The sequence below is a fragment of the Schistocerca serialis genome, chromosome 2, assembly GCF_023864345.2.
Source record: "Schistocerca serialis cubense isolate TAMUIC-IGC-003099 chromosome 2, iqSchSeri2.2, whole genome shotgun sequence".
Lineage (NCBI taxonomy): Eukaryota > Metazoa > Arthropoda > Insecta > Orthoptera > Acrididae > Schistocerca > Schistocerca serialis.
This window is the reverse complement of record NC_064639.1, coordinates 983,826,234-983,838,839: the sequence shown is the minus strand read 5'-3', so window position 1 is coordinate 983,838,839 and position 12,606 is coordinate 983,826,234. Positions and strand designations below refer to the sequence as shown.

The 12,606-nt window shown below is 43.2% G+C and overlaps 1 non-coding gene across 1 annotated transcript; it reads right to left on the bottom strand.

The window, feature by feature from the left end:
* Nucleotides 1–489: 489 nt before the first annotated feature.
* Trnai-uau (transfer RNA isoleucine (anticodon UAU)) lies at nt 490–563 on the bottom strand. The gene has a single exon. It is a non-coding gene; the product is annotated as a tRNA-Ile (tRNA).
* Nucleotides 564–12,606: the final 12,043 nt, after the last annotated feature.

Sequence of the window (12,606 nt, the reverse complement as noted above, 5' to 3'; positions counted from 1 at the left end):
TTTCCCTTCCTTGCCCCCCCCCCCCTCCCCCCCCCCCCTGTCTCTTCCTCCCGTTCACATAATTTGTTTCTCAGCTGCGTATTCCGCGTTTGTTCACATATCCGAAAGAACAGGTTCCAACTCCCTTTCTGCCTCATTTCATGTCATGCAACTTATCTTCCGTACCAAGGTTGAAAAGGGCTTGTCTATTTCTAAACAAGTTTTCTTGCGATTCAAAACTTTGTTCGCGCAATAGCAAAGGCACTTACTTCACAAATGACCTAGTCCTTCCTTGCTTCTCACACGTTCACAGCGACGCACCTACGCTAATGAGCGAGAACATTGTGACCTCTTGCGTATTACCGCGTTGCTCCTCCTTTGGAATGTAAGACAGCAGCGACTCTGCGTGTCGTGGATTCAACAAGTCCTTTATTTAAACGATAATTAATTGAAACCTCAGCTGCCGACAGGTGTTGTTGACATACCTCGATGGGGACAGCTGAAAATGTGTGCCCCGACTGGGACTCGAACCCAGGATCTCCTGCTTATATGGCAGACGCTCTATCCATCTGAGCCACCGAGGACACAGATGAATAGCGCGACTGCAGGAACTTATCCTTTGCACGCTTCCCGTGAGACCCACATTTCCAACTGTCCACAATCTATATACGTAATGTTCCTAATAGATATATGCCCATCCACTCATTACTAGCGCCAACTAAAGTGACGATTCCCGGAAGAGTTCGGCCAACCTGCGCGCATTCGCACAGACGAAGGTCAATGGCAGGATAGCCTTTAACTATATATGAAGATAGTAAGTGTTCTGGAAAGAACAGATACCAATGATGACCGTGCAGCTTCTTTAGAATAAATGATAATTAATTGAAACCTTCAGCTGCCGACAGGTGTTGTTGACATACCTCGATGGCTACCCAGCCATTGACCTCCGTCTGCGCGAATTCTCGCACGTTGCCCAAACACTTACGGCATCTGTGTCCTCGGTGGCTTGGGTGGATAGAGCTTCTGCCATCTAAGCAGGAGATGCCGGGTTCGAGTCCCGGTCGGGGCACACATTTTCAGCTGTCCCCATCGAGGTATGTCAACACCTGTCGGCACCTGAGGGTTTCATTTAATTATCATTTACTCTAGAGAAGCTGCACGGTTATCATTGGTATCTGTTCTTTCCAGAACAGTTACTACATATAAAGCCCTTTATTTGTTTCTGGAGGCATGTGATACCAGACGTCTACGTACAAGTCGCAAAATTCCCGGAATTTACGGGCCGTTGCTGAGTGTGAGCGAATCTGAGACTCGAAAGCATCCAGATTTGTTCCGTCAGGTTCAGATCAGGAGAATTTAGTGGCCAACACATCAATGTGAGTTCAATAACGTGCTTGCCAAACTACTGTAGCACGATTGTGAGATGGACAGTTATCTTTCGGGAAGAGTCTATCGCAGTTGGGGAGGACATTAAGCACGAAGAGATGCATGTGGTCCAGAATAACGGTCACGCACAGTCGTCATGGTGCCTTTGATTACTACCACAGGACCCATGGAAGTCCAAGTGAACGCCCCCTATAGCATATTATGGAAACAGCTCTACTTCCCAGTTCCCGGTAATTCTCGGAGACTGTTGTGTTTTACTTATCATGAACGCGCTCGGTAGCAGGTGGCCCGATAGCAAGCTGGAGGGGGTGTTTAACTGAAGCCAATAAATACTGTTTGTTTCTGCAGTGTTGTTGCGTGCTTTTTTTCTCTGTCACTGTCATCCCGTTTGACCTTTGTAGATATTATCGGCGGAGACAGTTGGAGGTGGTCTATGAACAGTTACTTGTGTACGTATTCCAGCCCATCATTCTCAATTTCTGAATTTTCTAGAAAGTAGTTAGGTAGCTAGATGGCCTTAGTTACTGACGTTGGTGCAGTGAGAAATTTAACCTGTCTTACTGGTCAAAGCGAGTCTGGTGTCCTATATTTAGAATGATACTATATGTATAGTAAAGAAAATTAATCCGGGTTCGCCATAAACGTTTCCGCTCAAATGAATCGAGCAATACGTCGCAACATCGCACATACCTAGGATGTATTCTGGCAACGGCCGCGATTGGGAATTCTGCCGACCCCGTAGCAGTTCTGCGGACAGACAACGCGTGGGAAACGTTAAAATTCAAAATCGGAAATGTCACGAGGAGAGGGAAACTGTTGCAGCTGTCTTTCTGAATCAGATATTGAGGCACTCTGAAATTCACAGTTTCATTTTATTACCAGTCATAAGAGCACTGAAAGTTACTAGTCCCAGTGGCAACTAATTCAAAAACACGTGATCCAGTTCACTATCAGGGACTGGCGTCAGAGAGGCTAATAGTCACAATACAGAGGGATGGCTTGCGGTTACTAATGACGTGGGGTATAACCGATTCAGAAATATTCTTCAGTCTGCACGAAACAGTTCAGGCGCGTAGCACACAATCACATGCAAACAACAAACACTAGTCTTTCGGTCAGACACATTGCTCTCACGTGTATCTCGAGAAAAATTAAGAAGAACAAAGTAAATCGCGTAACCTCCAAGAAATATGGGTTCATCCCAAAGTAACTCAAGATGTGACTCATGATCACATGGTTTGTGGAAACACGTTACGTTTTTACCACCATATATATTTACATTTACACAACTGGAAACTAAGTTCCAGCATTTCACCATTTAACGTTGTAAACTACGCTTTAACTTCCCGCTGTGCTCGAAAATGGCAAAATATCGACAGTGCAATCGTTATAATTATTTTAAAAACCATAACGGGGTGATTGCATTCAATATTTACGCATCTGCTTGCTTCAGCGTCCCCGAAAGACCCTCTAACTGAGAACGTGATCACTCTGCGACGTCGCATCACATGACGACATGGCGAATCGTAGCTTAATGTGCACGTTAGATGCGTCAGTCAGAGGCATATGTATCGATACTGTCAAAGTTGAGTTGACTCACGGAGATCTATTGTTTTTTAACACTTTTTCGTAGCATAACGTGGCCGCGGTTTCAAGGCCGCTATGCATAGCAAATGGCAGAAATTTTGAAGACATATTCCTAATACCCCGCTCTCTAACTGCCTAGAAAATTTTCATGATATCTCTATCCGTTTCCGAGATACAGAGGCCAAATTTACCCTACATCTACAAATAAGATACGCTCGTAAAACCCGCAGTGAGGCGAAATCTAAAGAATCAATAACGGAAGCAGATTTCTCATATTTTAACGGTATATTCTCTAGAACCGTGGTCTAGGGGTAGCGTCTCTGATTCATAATCAAAACGTCTTCGGTCCCGGGTTCGATCCCCGCCACTGCCTAAATTTTGATAAATAATCAGCATTGGCGGCCGAAGCCTTCCAACATAAGAAGTCAGCCTCATTCTGCCAACGGCCTTGTCAAAGAGGGCGGAGGAGCGGATAGAGGTTCAGGGCACTCTCTTGTCCTAGGGGTGGGTAATTGCCCCTAAAGGCGGAAGAATCAGCAATGATCAACGACATGAGGATGCAGAAGGCAATGGAAACCACTGCATTAAAGACACGTAACGTCTATCCACAGGACATGTGGCCTGTATTTGAAGAAGTGTCATGATGATCTTTCCATTGGTAAAAAATTCCGGAATAGCCCCCATTCGGATCTCCGGGAGGGGACTACCAAGGGGGAGGTTACCATGAGAAAAAGGTTGAATAATCAACGAAAGGATAACGTTCTACGAGTCGGGGCGTGGAATGTCAGAAGCTTGAACGTGGTAGGGAAACTAGAAAATCTGAAAATGGAAATGCAAGGTTCAATCTAGATATAGTAGGGGTCAGTGAAGTGAAGTGGGAGGAAGACAAGGATTTCTGGTCAGATGAGTATCGGGTAATATCAACAGCAGCAGAAAATGGTATAACAGGTGTAGGATTCGTTATGAATAGGAAGGTAGGGCAGAGGGTGTGTTACTGTCAAAAGTTCAGTGACCGGGTTGTTCTAATCAGAATCGACAGCAGACCAACACCGACAACGATAGTTCAGTTATACATGCCGACGTGGCAACTGAAGATGAACAGATAGAGAAAGTGTATGAGGATATTGAAAGGGTAATGCAGTATGTAAAGGGGGACGAAAATCTAATAGTCATGGGCGACTGGAATGCAGTTGTAGGGGAAGGAGTAGAAGAAAAGTTTACAGGAGAATTTGGGCTTGGGACAAGGAATGAGAGAGGAGAAAGACAAATTGAGTTCTGTAACAAGTTTCAGCTAGTAATAGCGAATACCCGGTTCAAGAATCACAAGAGGAGGAGGTATACTCGGAAATGGACGGGAGATACGGGAAGATTTCAATTAGATTACATCATGGTCAGACAGAGATTCCGAAATCAGATACTGGATTGTAAGGCGTACCCAGGAGCAGATATAGACTCAAATCATAATATATTAGTGATGAAGAGTAGGCTTAAGTTCAAGACATTAGTCAGGAAGAATCAATACGCAAAGAAGTGGGATACGGAAGTACTAAGGAATGACGAGATACGTTTGAAGTTCTCTAAGGCTATAGATACAGCAATAAGGAATAGCGCAGTAGGCAGTACAGTTGAAGAGGAATGGACATCTCTAAAAAGGGCCATCACAGAAGTTGGGAAGGAAAACATAGGTACAAAGAAGGTAGCTGTGAAGAAACCATGGGTACCAGAAGAAATACTTCAGTTGATTGATGAAAGGAGGAAGTACAAACATGTTCCGGGAAAATCAGGAACATAGAAATACAAGTCGCTGAGGAGTGAAATAAATAGGAAGTGCAGGGAAGCTAAGACGAAATGGCTGCAGGAAAAATGTGAAGACATCGAAAAAGATATGATTGTCGGAAGGACAGACTCAGCATACAGGAAAGTCAAAACAACCTTTGGTGACATTAAAAGCAACGGTGGTAACGTTAAGAGTGCAACGGGAATTTCACTGTTAAATGCAGAGGAGAGAGCAGATAGGTGGAAAGAATACATTGAAAGCCTCTATGAGGGTGAAGATTTGTCTGATGTGATAGAAGAAGAAACAGGAGTCGATTTTGAAGAGATAGAGGATCCAGTATTAGAATCGGAATTTAAAAGAGCTTTGGAGGACTTACGGTCAAATAAGGCAGAAGGGATAGATAACATTCCATCAGAATTTCTAAAATTAAGGGGGAAGTGGCAACAAAACGACTATTCACGTTGGTGTGTAGAATATATGAGTCCGGCGATATACCATCTGACTTTCGGAAAAGCATCATCCACACAATTCTGAAGTCGGCAAGAGCTGACAAGTGCGAGAATTATCGCACAATCAGCTTAACAGCTCATGCATCGAAGCTGCTAATAAGAATAATATACAGAAGAATGGAAAAAGAAACTGAGAGTGCGCTAGGTGACGATCAGTTTGGCCTTAGGAAAACTAAAGGGACGAGAGAGGCAATTCTGACGTTACGGCTAATAATGGAAGCAAGGCTAAAGAAAAATCAAGACACTTTCATAGGATTTGTCGACCTGGAAAAAGCGTTCGACAATATAAAATGGTGCAAGCCGTTCGAGATTCTGAAAAAAGTAGGGGTAAGCTGTAGGGAGAGACGGGTCATATACAATATGTACAACAACCAAGAGGGAATAATAAGAGTGGACGATAAAGAACGATGTGCTCATATTAAGAAGGGTGTAAGACAAGGCTGTAGCCTTTCGCCCCTACTGTTCAATCTGTACATCGAGGAAGCAATGATGGAAACAAAAGAAAGCTTCAGGAGTGGAATTAAAATACAAGGTGAAAGGATATCAATGATACGATTCGCTGATGACATTGCTATCCTCAGTGAAAGTGAAGAAGAATTAAATGATCTGCTGAACGGAATGAACAGTCTAATGAGTACACAGTATGGTTTGAGAGTAAATCGGAGAAAGACGAAGCTAACGAGAAGTAGTAGAAATGAGAACAGCAAGAAACTTAACATCAGGATTGATGGTCACGAAGTCAATGAAGTTAAGGAATTCTGCTACCTAGGCAGTAAAATAACCACTGACGGACGGAGCAAGGAGGACATCGAAAGCAGACTCGCTATGGCAAAAAAGGCATTTCTGGCCAAGAGAAGTCTACTAATATCAAATACCGGCCTTAATTTGAGGAAGAAATTTCTGAGGATGTACGTCTGGAGTGCAGCATTGTATGGTAGTGAAACATGGACTGTGGGAAAACCGGAACAGAAGAGAATCGAAGCATTTGAGATGTGGTGCTATAGACGAATGTTGAAAATTAGGTGGACAGATAAGGAATGACGAGGTTCTACGCAGAATCGGAGAGGAAAGGAATATGTGGAAAACACTAATAAGGAGAAGGGACAGGATGATAGGACATCTGCTAAGACATGAGGGAATGACTTCCATCGTACTAGAGGGAGCTGTAGAGGGACAAAACTGTAGAGGAAGATAGAGATTGGAATACGTCAAGCAAATAATTGAGGACGTAGGTTGCAAGTGCTACTCTGAGATGAAGAGGTTAGCACAGGAAAGGATTTCGTGGCGGGCCACATCGAACCAGTCAGTAGACTGATGACCAAAAAAAAAAAAAATTCCCCATACATTTATCTAGAAATGTCTCCTTACCATTTTCAAAAATATTGTAAAGTTCATGGGTGGATCCTTACGAAAGCCAAAAAACAAACTTTGAACACTTTTTTGCAGCATGGCAGAGCCGTGGATCTCAAGACGGCTACGTACAGAAAATGGCTGAAATTTTTACGATATTGTCCTTAGAGCCCTATCTTGAAAAACGTTGAAAAATTTCTTGATGTCTTTAACAGTTTCCGAGATACAGTGATTCAAAGGTATTTTACATGTGCACATAAAATACGTCGTACAATCCGATGTGAGGCCAAACCTAAAAAATAAATAACCTCAGCTGCTCAAATTTTGATCTTCTATTAGGCATTTATCTAGACGTTCTATCTTCCAGTCTTAAAAATCATTCGTTATTGAGAACCACCCCACAAACATTGTTTCTGTGTACCGAAACCGATCCACAGGTTTCAAAATGGCTATACACGGCAGTTAGGTGTAATTTTTATGGTATATTCCTGAGATCCCGTTTCGAAAAGCTTTAACAATTTTCTTGATATCCATATCCGAGATACGCTAATTGTAAAAACGCACCTAAAATCCGGTGTGAGGCGAAAATGTAGTTTATAAAGTAAAGTAGCACAAAGAAATATGCTGTAAAGTGCTTCTGTTATCATCAGAAGGGTTCTGGGATCCCTATGATGTGGTACTGAAACACATACAAAAGTTTTATGCAAGTGAGGTGTAAAAGTAGTTATGCAGTTTTTCGGTTTCACATAAACAGACTATTAACATCTTACTGAATCATAAAGTTCTTTTCATATGAATGACATGGCCTACTGTGATAGGGAAAAGAAGGCAACCAGCGGGAAAATAATCGCATCGGAGTACGAAAGGGCCAATATAGGGAACCAGCTGCTTCATTTTACCTCCCCCAGTACCTTTAAATATTCTTCCAAACATTACGTCATGTGAACATATTCGTGCCTTTTTTATGCTGATACAGAAGGAAGAGATGGAAATGTAATAAATACTGTCAGGTGGTAGACAGTGGTTGTGGTATGAAAAAAGAAACAGACAATGGCAATGTGAGGCATACAGGGGTGGACACAGTGGCAGTGAAACGTAGTTGACAGTGACGGAGCAGTGCCAGGAAAACGGTGAGGGAGACAGTGCCAGTGGCAACGGAACAGAGAGAAGAAGAACGTGGAAGTGGGTATGAGCGAGTGATGAGAATGATAATGAGAGACAGTTTTTGACAATGAAAATGAAGAAGAGAGATAGTAACAGAGAGAAGAGACAGCAGCAGTAGGATGGAAAGAAAGAGATAGTAGCAGTAAGAGAGAGCAAAATGAAGACAGTGACAGTGAGAGGAGATTGAATAGCAGTAGAGAACGAAGAAGGCTGTGGCTGTGAAACTAGTGACAGTAGCAGTTACATACAAAGAGATAATGACAGTGAGTTGAGATGAACGAGCGACTGAGAATGGGCAAGTGGGCGTGGATGGATGTGAGCGAGTTACAGCGATGGGCCAGTTGGTGTGAGCGAGTTACAGTTAGGGGAGCTTGAGGGAGTGAGAGGTGAGTTGCATGTTAAAAAGATCGAGTATATGTTCACACTCCAAAATGTTTGCGACAGTTTTCAAAGGTGCTGAGGAAGGTAGACTGAGGCAGCTGATACCCCACTTTTCAGCCAGTCTTTTAGACAGAAGCATATTCGTCTTTTTTGTGTTCCGATAGAAACATTTTTCTATTCTACTGGTACTATAACACTCAGAAAAATATCCGTGAACAGTTTCCATAATTGTATCCACAGATTTCGAGTTTATCTCTCACCGCGTTTTCCTTGCTCCCTCCTTCGAAAGGCAAAAAAAAAAAAAAAAAAAACAGAGGAACTACGAGTTATACATATGGGATAGTATACTTTCAACGAAGAAGAAATCAGTTAAATCAGTTCACAATAACGAAATTTTTCGTTCTTTGGCAAACCTTAAAAACGAACGGGAAAATTCCTGTGTGGTAACTGTCAGAAACTAATGGCCCGTAACTGGGGGCCAGGAGCCCAGAAAAACACTGTGACAAATTGGAGACGTAACGGTCGTGTGTCAACAGCGCCGAGTCAACAGCTCCTGACGCCATCGTAGGATCCTCCAAGAGCCTCGTCGCCTCACGGGCACCTTTACTATGTATAACAAGACTGACACAGTCACGTTAGTGAATTACGTCCAGCCAGAAAGATAAGCTACACTCGGAAGATAGGTAACAATGAAGAGCAAGTAGTGGTTTAGGTTATATACGCTACTCAAGTAGAACGTAGAAATCATTGTGAAATACAAAGTTGTATTTCCTACTGGTTACACTATGTAGGTCTTGTTGCCCGCTATTTGAAGGTGTCCGAGTGAGGGGCAAGGGGTTTTAATCTTTGTGGTGAAAGAAATTTGCACTCATTAGCTGGATGATGAATTGAGGCGTGCACTGTCTCATGAGAAGTGAGCGGCAACATATTAAAGCCCGAAATTCTCTGAAAAGCCTTGGAGTATGATGGAATGTGGCATTACTGTTGGCGATGACGATGCGAAAGTTTATCTTGGCGGCCCATGTGATGCTGGTAATGTAGGGCAAACTCACGGTGCAAATGGCTCTGAACACTATGGGACTTAACATCTATGGTCATCAGTCCCCTAGAACTTAGAACTACTTAAACCTAACCTAACCTAAGGACATCACACAACACCCAGTCATCACGAGGCAGAGAAAATCCCTGACCCCGCCGGGAATCGAACCCGGGAACCCGGGCGTGGGAAGCGAGAACGCTACAGCACGACCACGAGCTGCGGACTCAGACTCACGGTTTCATCCTCATTTACATAGTCTTTCATAATACAAGTTTCATCGTTGTCACCCACGTAGCACCGATACACAGTTAACTCTCGAGAGCCTATTAATTCTGCATGGCGAATACCTTCAAACGTTGGCAAATACAATTTAGGAGAGAGTATCCTGGACGGAACACTCGTTGTGCACCACAGTTGTATAGTTAAATTCATATGCAATGTAGTCATTTCATTTTACCTCATCGTAGATACTTTTACTTTCAGACACCATGTAGCGCTGTTTGCTTGTAATGGTGTAAAAGTAAAAAGTGACAAAGCCAGCTAAACACTTTGTGGCATCGAAGATGTGGGGTAAGCTTACACGAACACAAATAGCCTTGTTCCGTTGAGAGCAATGGACACCCCATCCATATACCAGGTAAAATATTTGGAAACTGTTCTACTGGAAACTCCCTTCAGGCTTTTAGTTATAACAGCGAAAGAGCACAAACATGTCTCCATGGATGCTCCTCAAATTGATTGTGCCCAAGCTCCTCGTCATCCAGTGTAGCTAACGGCACAGTTCGTCGAGTTGATTTACATTTAATTAATATATCAGTGATATTTTTTATGTTCCTGACGTAAATTCCGTCCATTTTGAATGCAACATTTTTAAAAAGATTTATGTTAACCAACACACTCAGTTAAAAGTGCGAAACAAAAACCGAATAACTCATTTGATTGGATACACCAAAAATTTGGAGCAAAAGCAACCAACTTTGCCACACTGCTCGAGCAGCACCACGGCGTTCCATACTTTGATATATTTACAGAAAGGGTAAAACTTTTATGCTCAATTGCACTCTGGAGACGGCCGTGGTGGCACAGTATCCTCTGCCCAGCCATCAGTAGCATGGAGTAGGCTGCAGTCCAACACCTGCAGAAACTGCCTAACTCCCTGGGGATGTTCGTCTCTCTAATGAGACTCACTGACTGCCTTCTGCCGGCAAACAGGAACTCAGATCACATTGAGAGCGCACCTTCACTGCGAGAAAACGCAAGGCTTTTCTCCCAGGCAGTACACCCAATAAAGTAACCACGAAACATTGGTAGAAAATTAGTCAGTATCGCATAGCGATAAGTGACAGTCATGTCACATAATAAAGATTCAGATAGTAGTTCGAAACTCGAGGAAGCTCAGGAAGTCGAACTGTTTATTCCCGTCCACACAACAGTTTCGTGAAGTCATTAAACCACGGCCTCCGATAGCAGAGTCTAGCCAACGTGTGATGTGGAGCTTGAAGTCGGGAAGAGTTGGCACTATTTGATTTATATATTACTAAGGTCTTCAGCTTCTCTATTCTTAATCCTTCTTATTTCAGATTAAAATTGTTTTTGTGTTTCTTAAATTTCTACGGGTCCTCTGTGCATCACAGTATAGTAATGATTCGATCTTGATAACATCATGGTGTCAGAGAAATGAATTTGTTGGTCCCCTGGCCTCAGTGCATTATCGGCTACTCCCAGTTCATCCGTGTTGGACAAAAGATGCTCTTGTATTTCTTAAGTCAAGTTATAACGTTTCTTTCTATACTTCTTAGGTACACTAGATTGCCTATGGAAGGGATTTTACATACTCCTGCTGTGGTAAGCAGTGGGCCAAGGTCGCTTGCAGTGTTCAAATAAGCATGCACCCTTCTTGTTGGTTTCAACACTGTGTCAATATCGTGCCTTCTTATTACTCTGCTGATGCGATGACAGGTTTTGCGAATGGGAGGAACACTTTCGATTTAGTTGGTTCCTTTTCACTACAAGTTCCAAATTATGATATAGTGCCCTACTTATTTCTTTGTGAGAGAAGCTGTTTCTGGAGAAAGCACTTTTCAAATGCACGAGCTCTTCCTCCAAGTAAAATTGGTCAAAGATTCCCTTAGCTCGGCCCACCAGTGTATTGATCTACCCTCTTTTCCGCTCATTCTGAGTCTTTGTAGGCACTGATAGCGGCTCCAGCATTACGAACATTAGTCGCACAAATATGCCACGAACTATAACTATACAATCAAATTCGCCACGGATATATTTCCTTTGTTGTAGCCCACAAAATTCCGTGTCACCTGTTGATACGCACTTGCCACGCTCACTACACAGTAACCCCAGATTTATGTCTGACACATATTACTGCGGCCAACACTTGTGCAGAAACATGTCGGTTAGCGGAAGCGGAAGGCGGGGGAAAGGCGGCAGGCATTACACGGCGCGAGTCGCGGCCTCTGGGATTACAGAGCTGCGAGCGTAGGGAGCCGGCTAAGCACCACCCGCCGCCTCTTATAAATTTCAATTAGCCACGCAGTCGTGCTAACTAGGCGCCCGCTATATAATTTAATAATCGAGCTCACCACCAGCATTAACTCGCTCTCGCCGCAACAGCTTGTCGCACGCCAGATTCACCACCTCATTTTGCCGTTGCCCATTTCTTCAAGTCTGTGTAAAGCATCACAAGTTAGGTTTGTATGATATTTTTCTAAAATAATTCTATGCAAGCACTGTTTTCGTAAAGCATAAAGCGAATAAATCCATTCAGATCACTTAATATACAAGGGTAAACATTAATCAAACCGACAGGCTGCCGGTGGCGGCCGGTGTGGCCGAGCGCTTCTAGGCGCTTCAGTCTGGAACCGCGCGACCGCTACGGTCGCAGGTTCGAATCCTGCCACGGGCATGGATGTGTGTGATGTCCTTAGGTTAGTTAGGTTTAAGTAGTTCTAAGTTCTAGGGGACTGATGGCCTCAGCTGTTAAGTCCCATAGTGGTCAGAGCCATTTTTTGGTTGATGAGGTCAGTACGACGGTGAGCAGATAAATAGCATGTCCGTCCCTGGCCACTGAGGGCACTTTCTAAAACTTCACACTTTTTCGTGGACTCACAATCCTGCATTGCAGTCAATAAAAACTCCAAATCCCCAATGCGGAAAAGATTTCAAGACTTTAGTTGTTTGTACAGTTACACAGAGATCAGTAGTGTGATATGTCAGTCGTTAGGAATTAATGCCTCCGCCATAAATAAACATTATCATCATCAATCAGGAATTAATGGTGAAAGGTCTCTGTTGGATTCCTTTCATGTTAATTTCTTAAATCTTTTGTCATTTACAGCATAAATTCCTCTTCTAAATTTACTGTGGTGTTTCTGACTATCTGGGAGGAGGCTGAGCTGTGAAACGCGTTACTTTTACACATA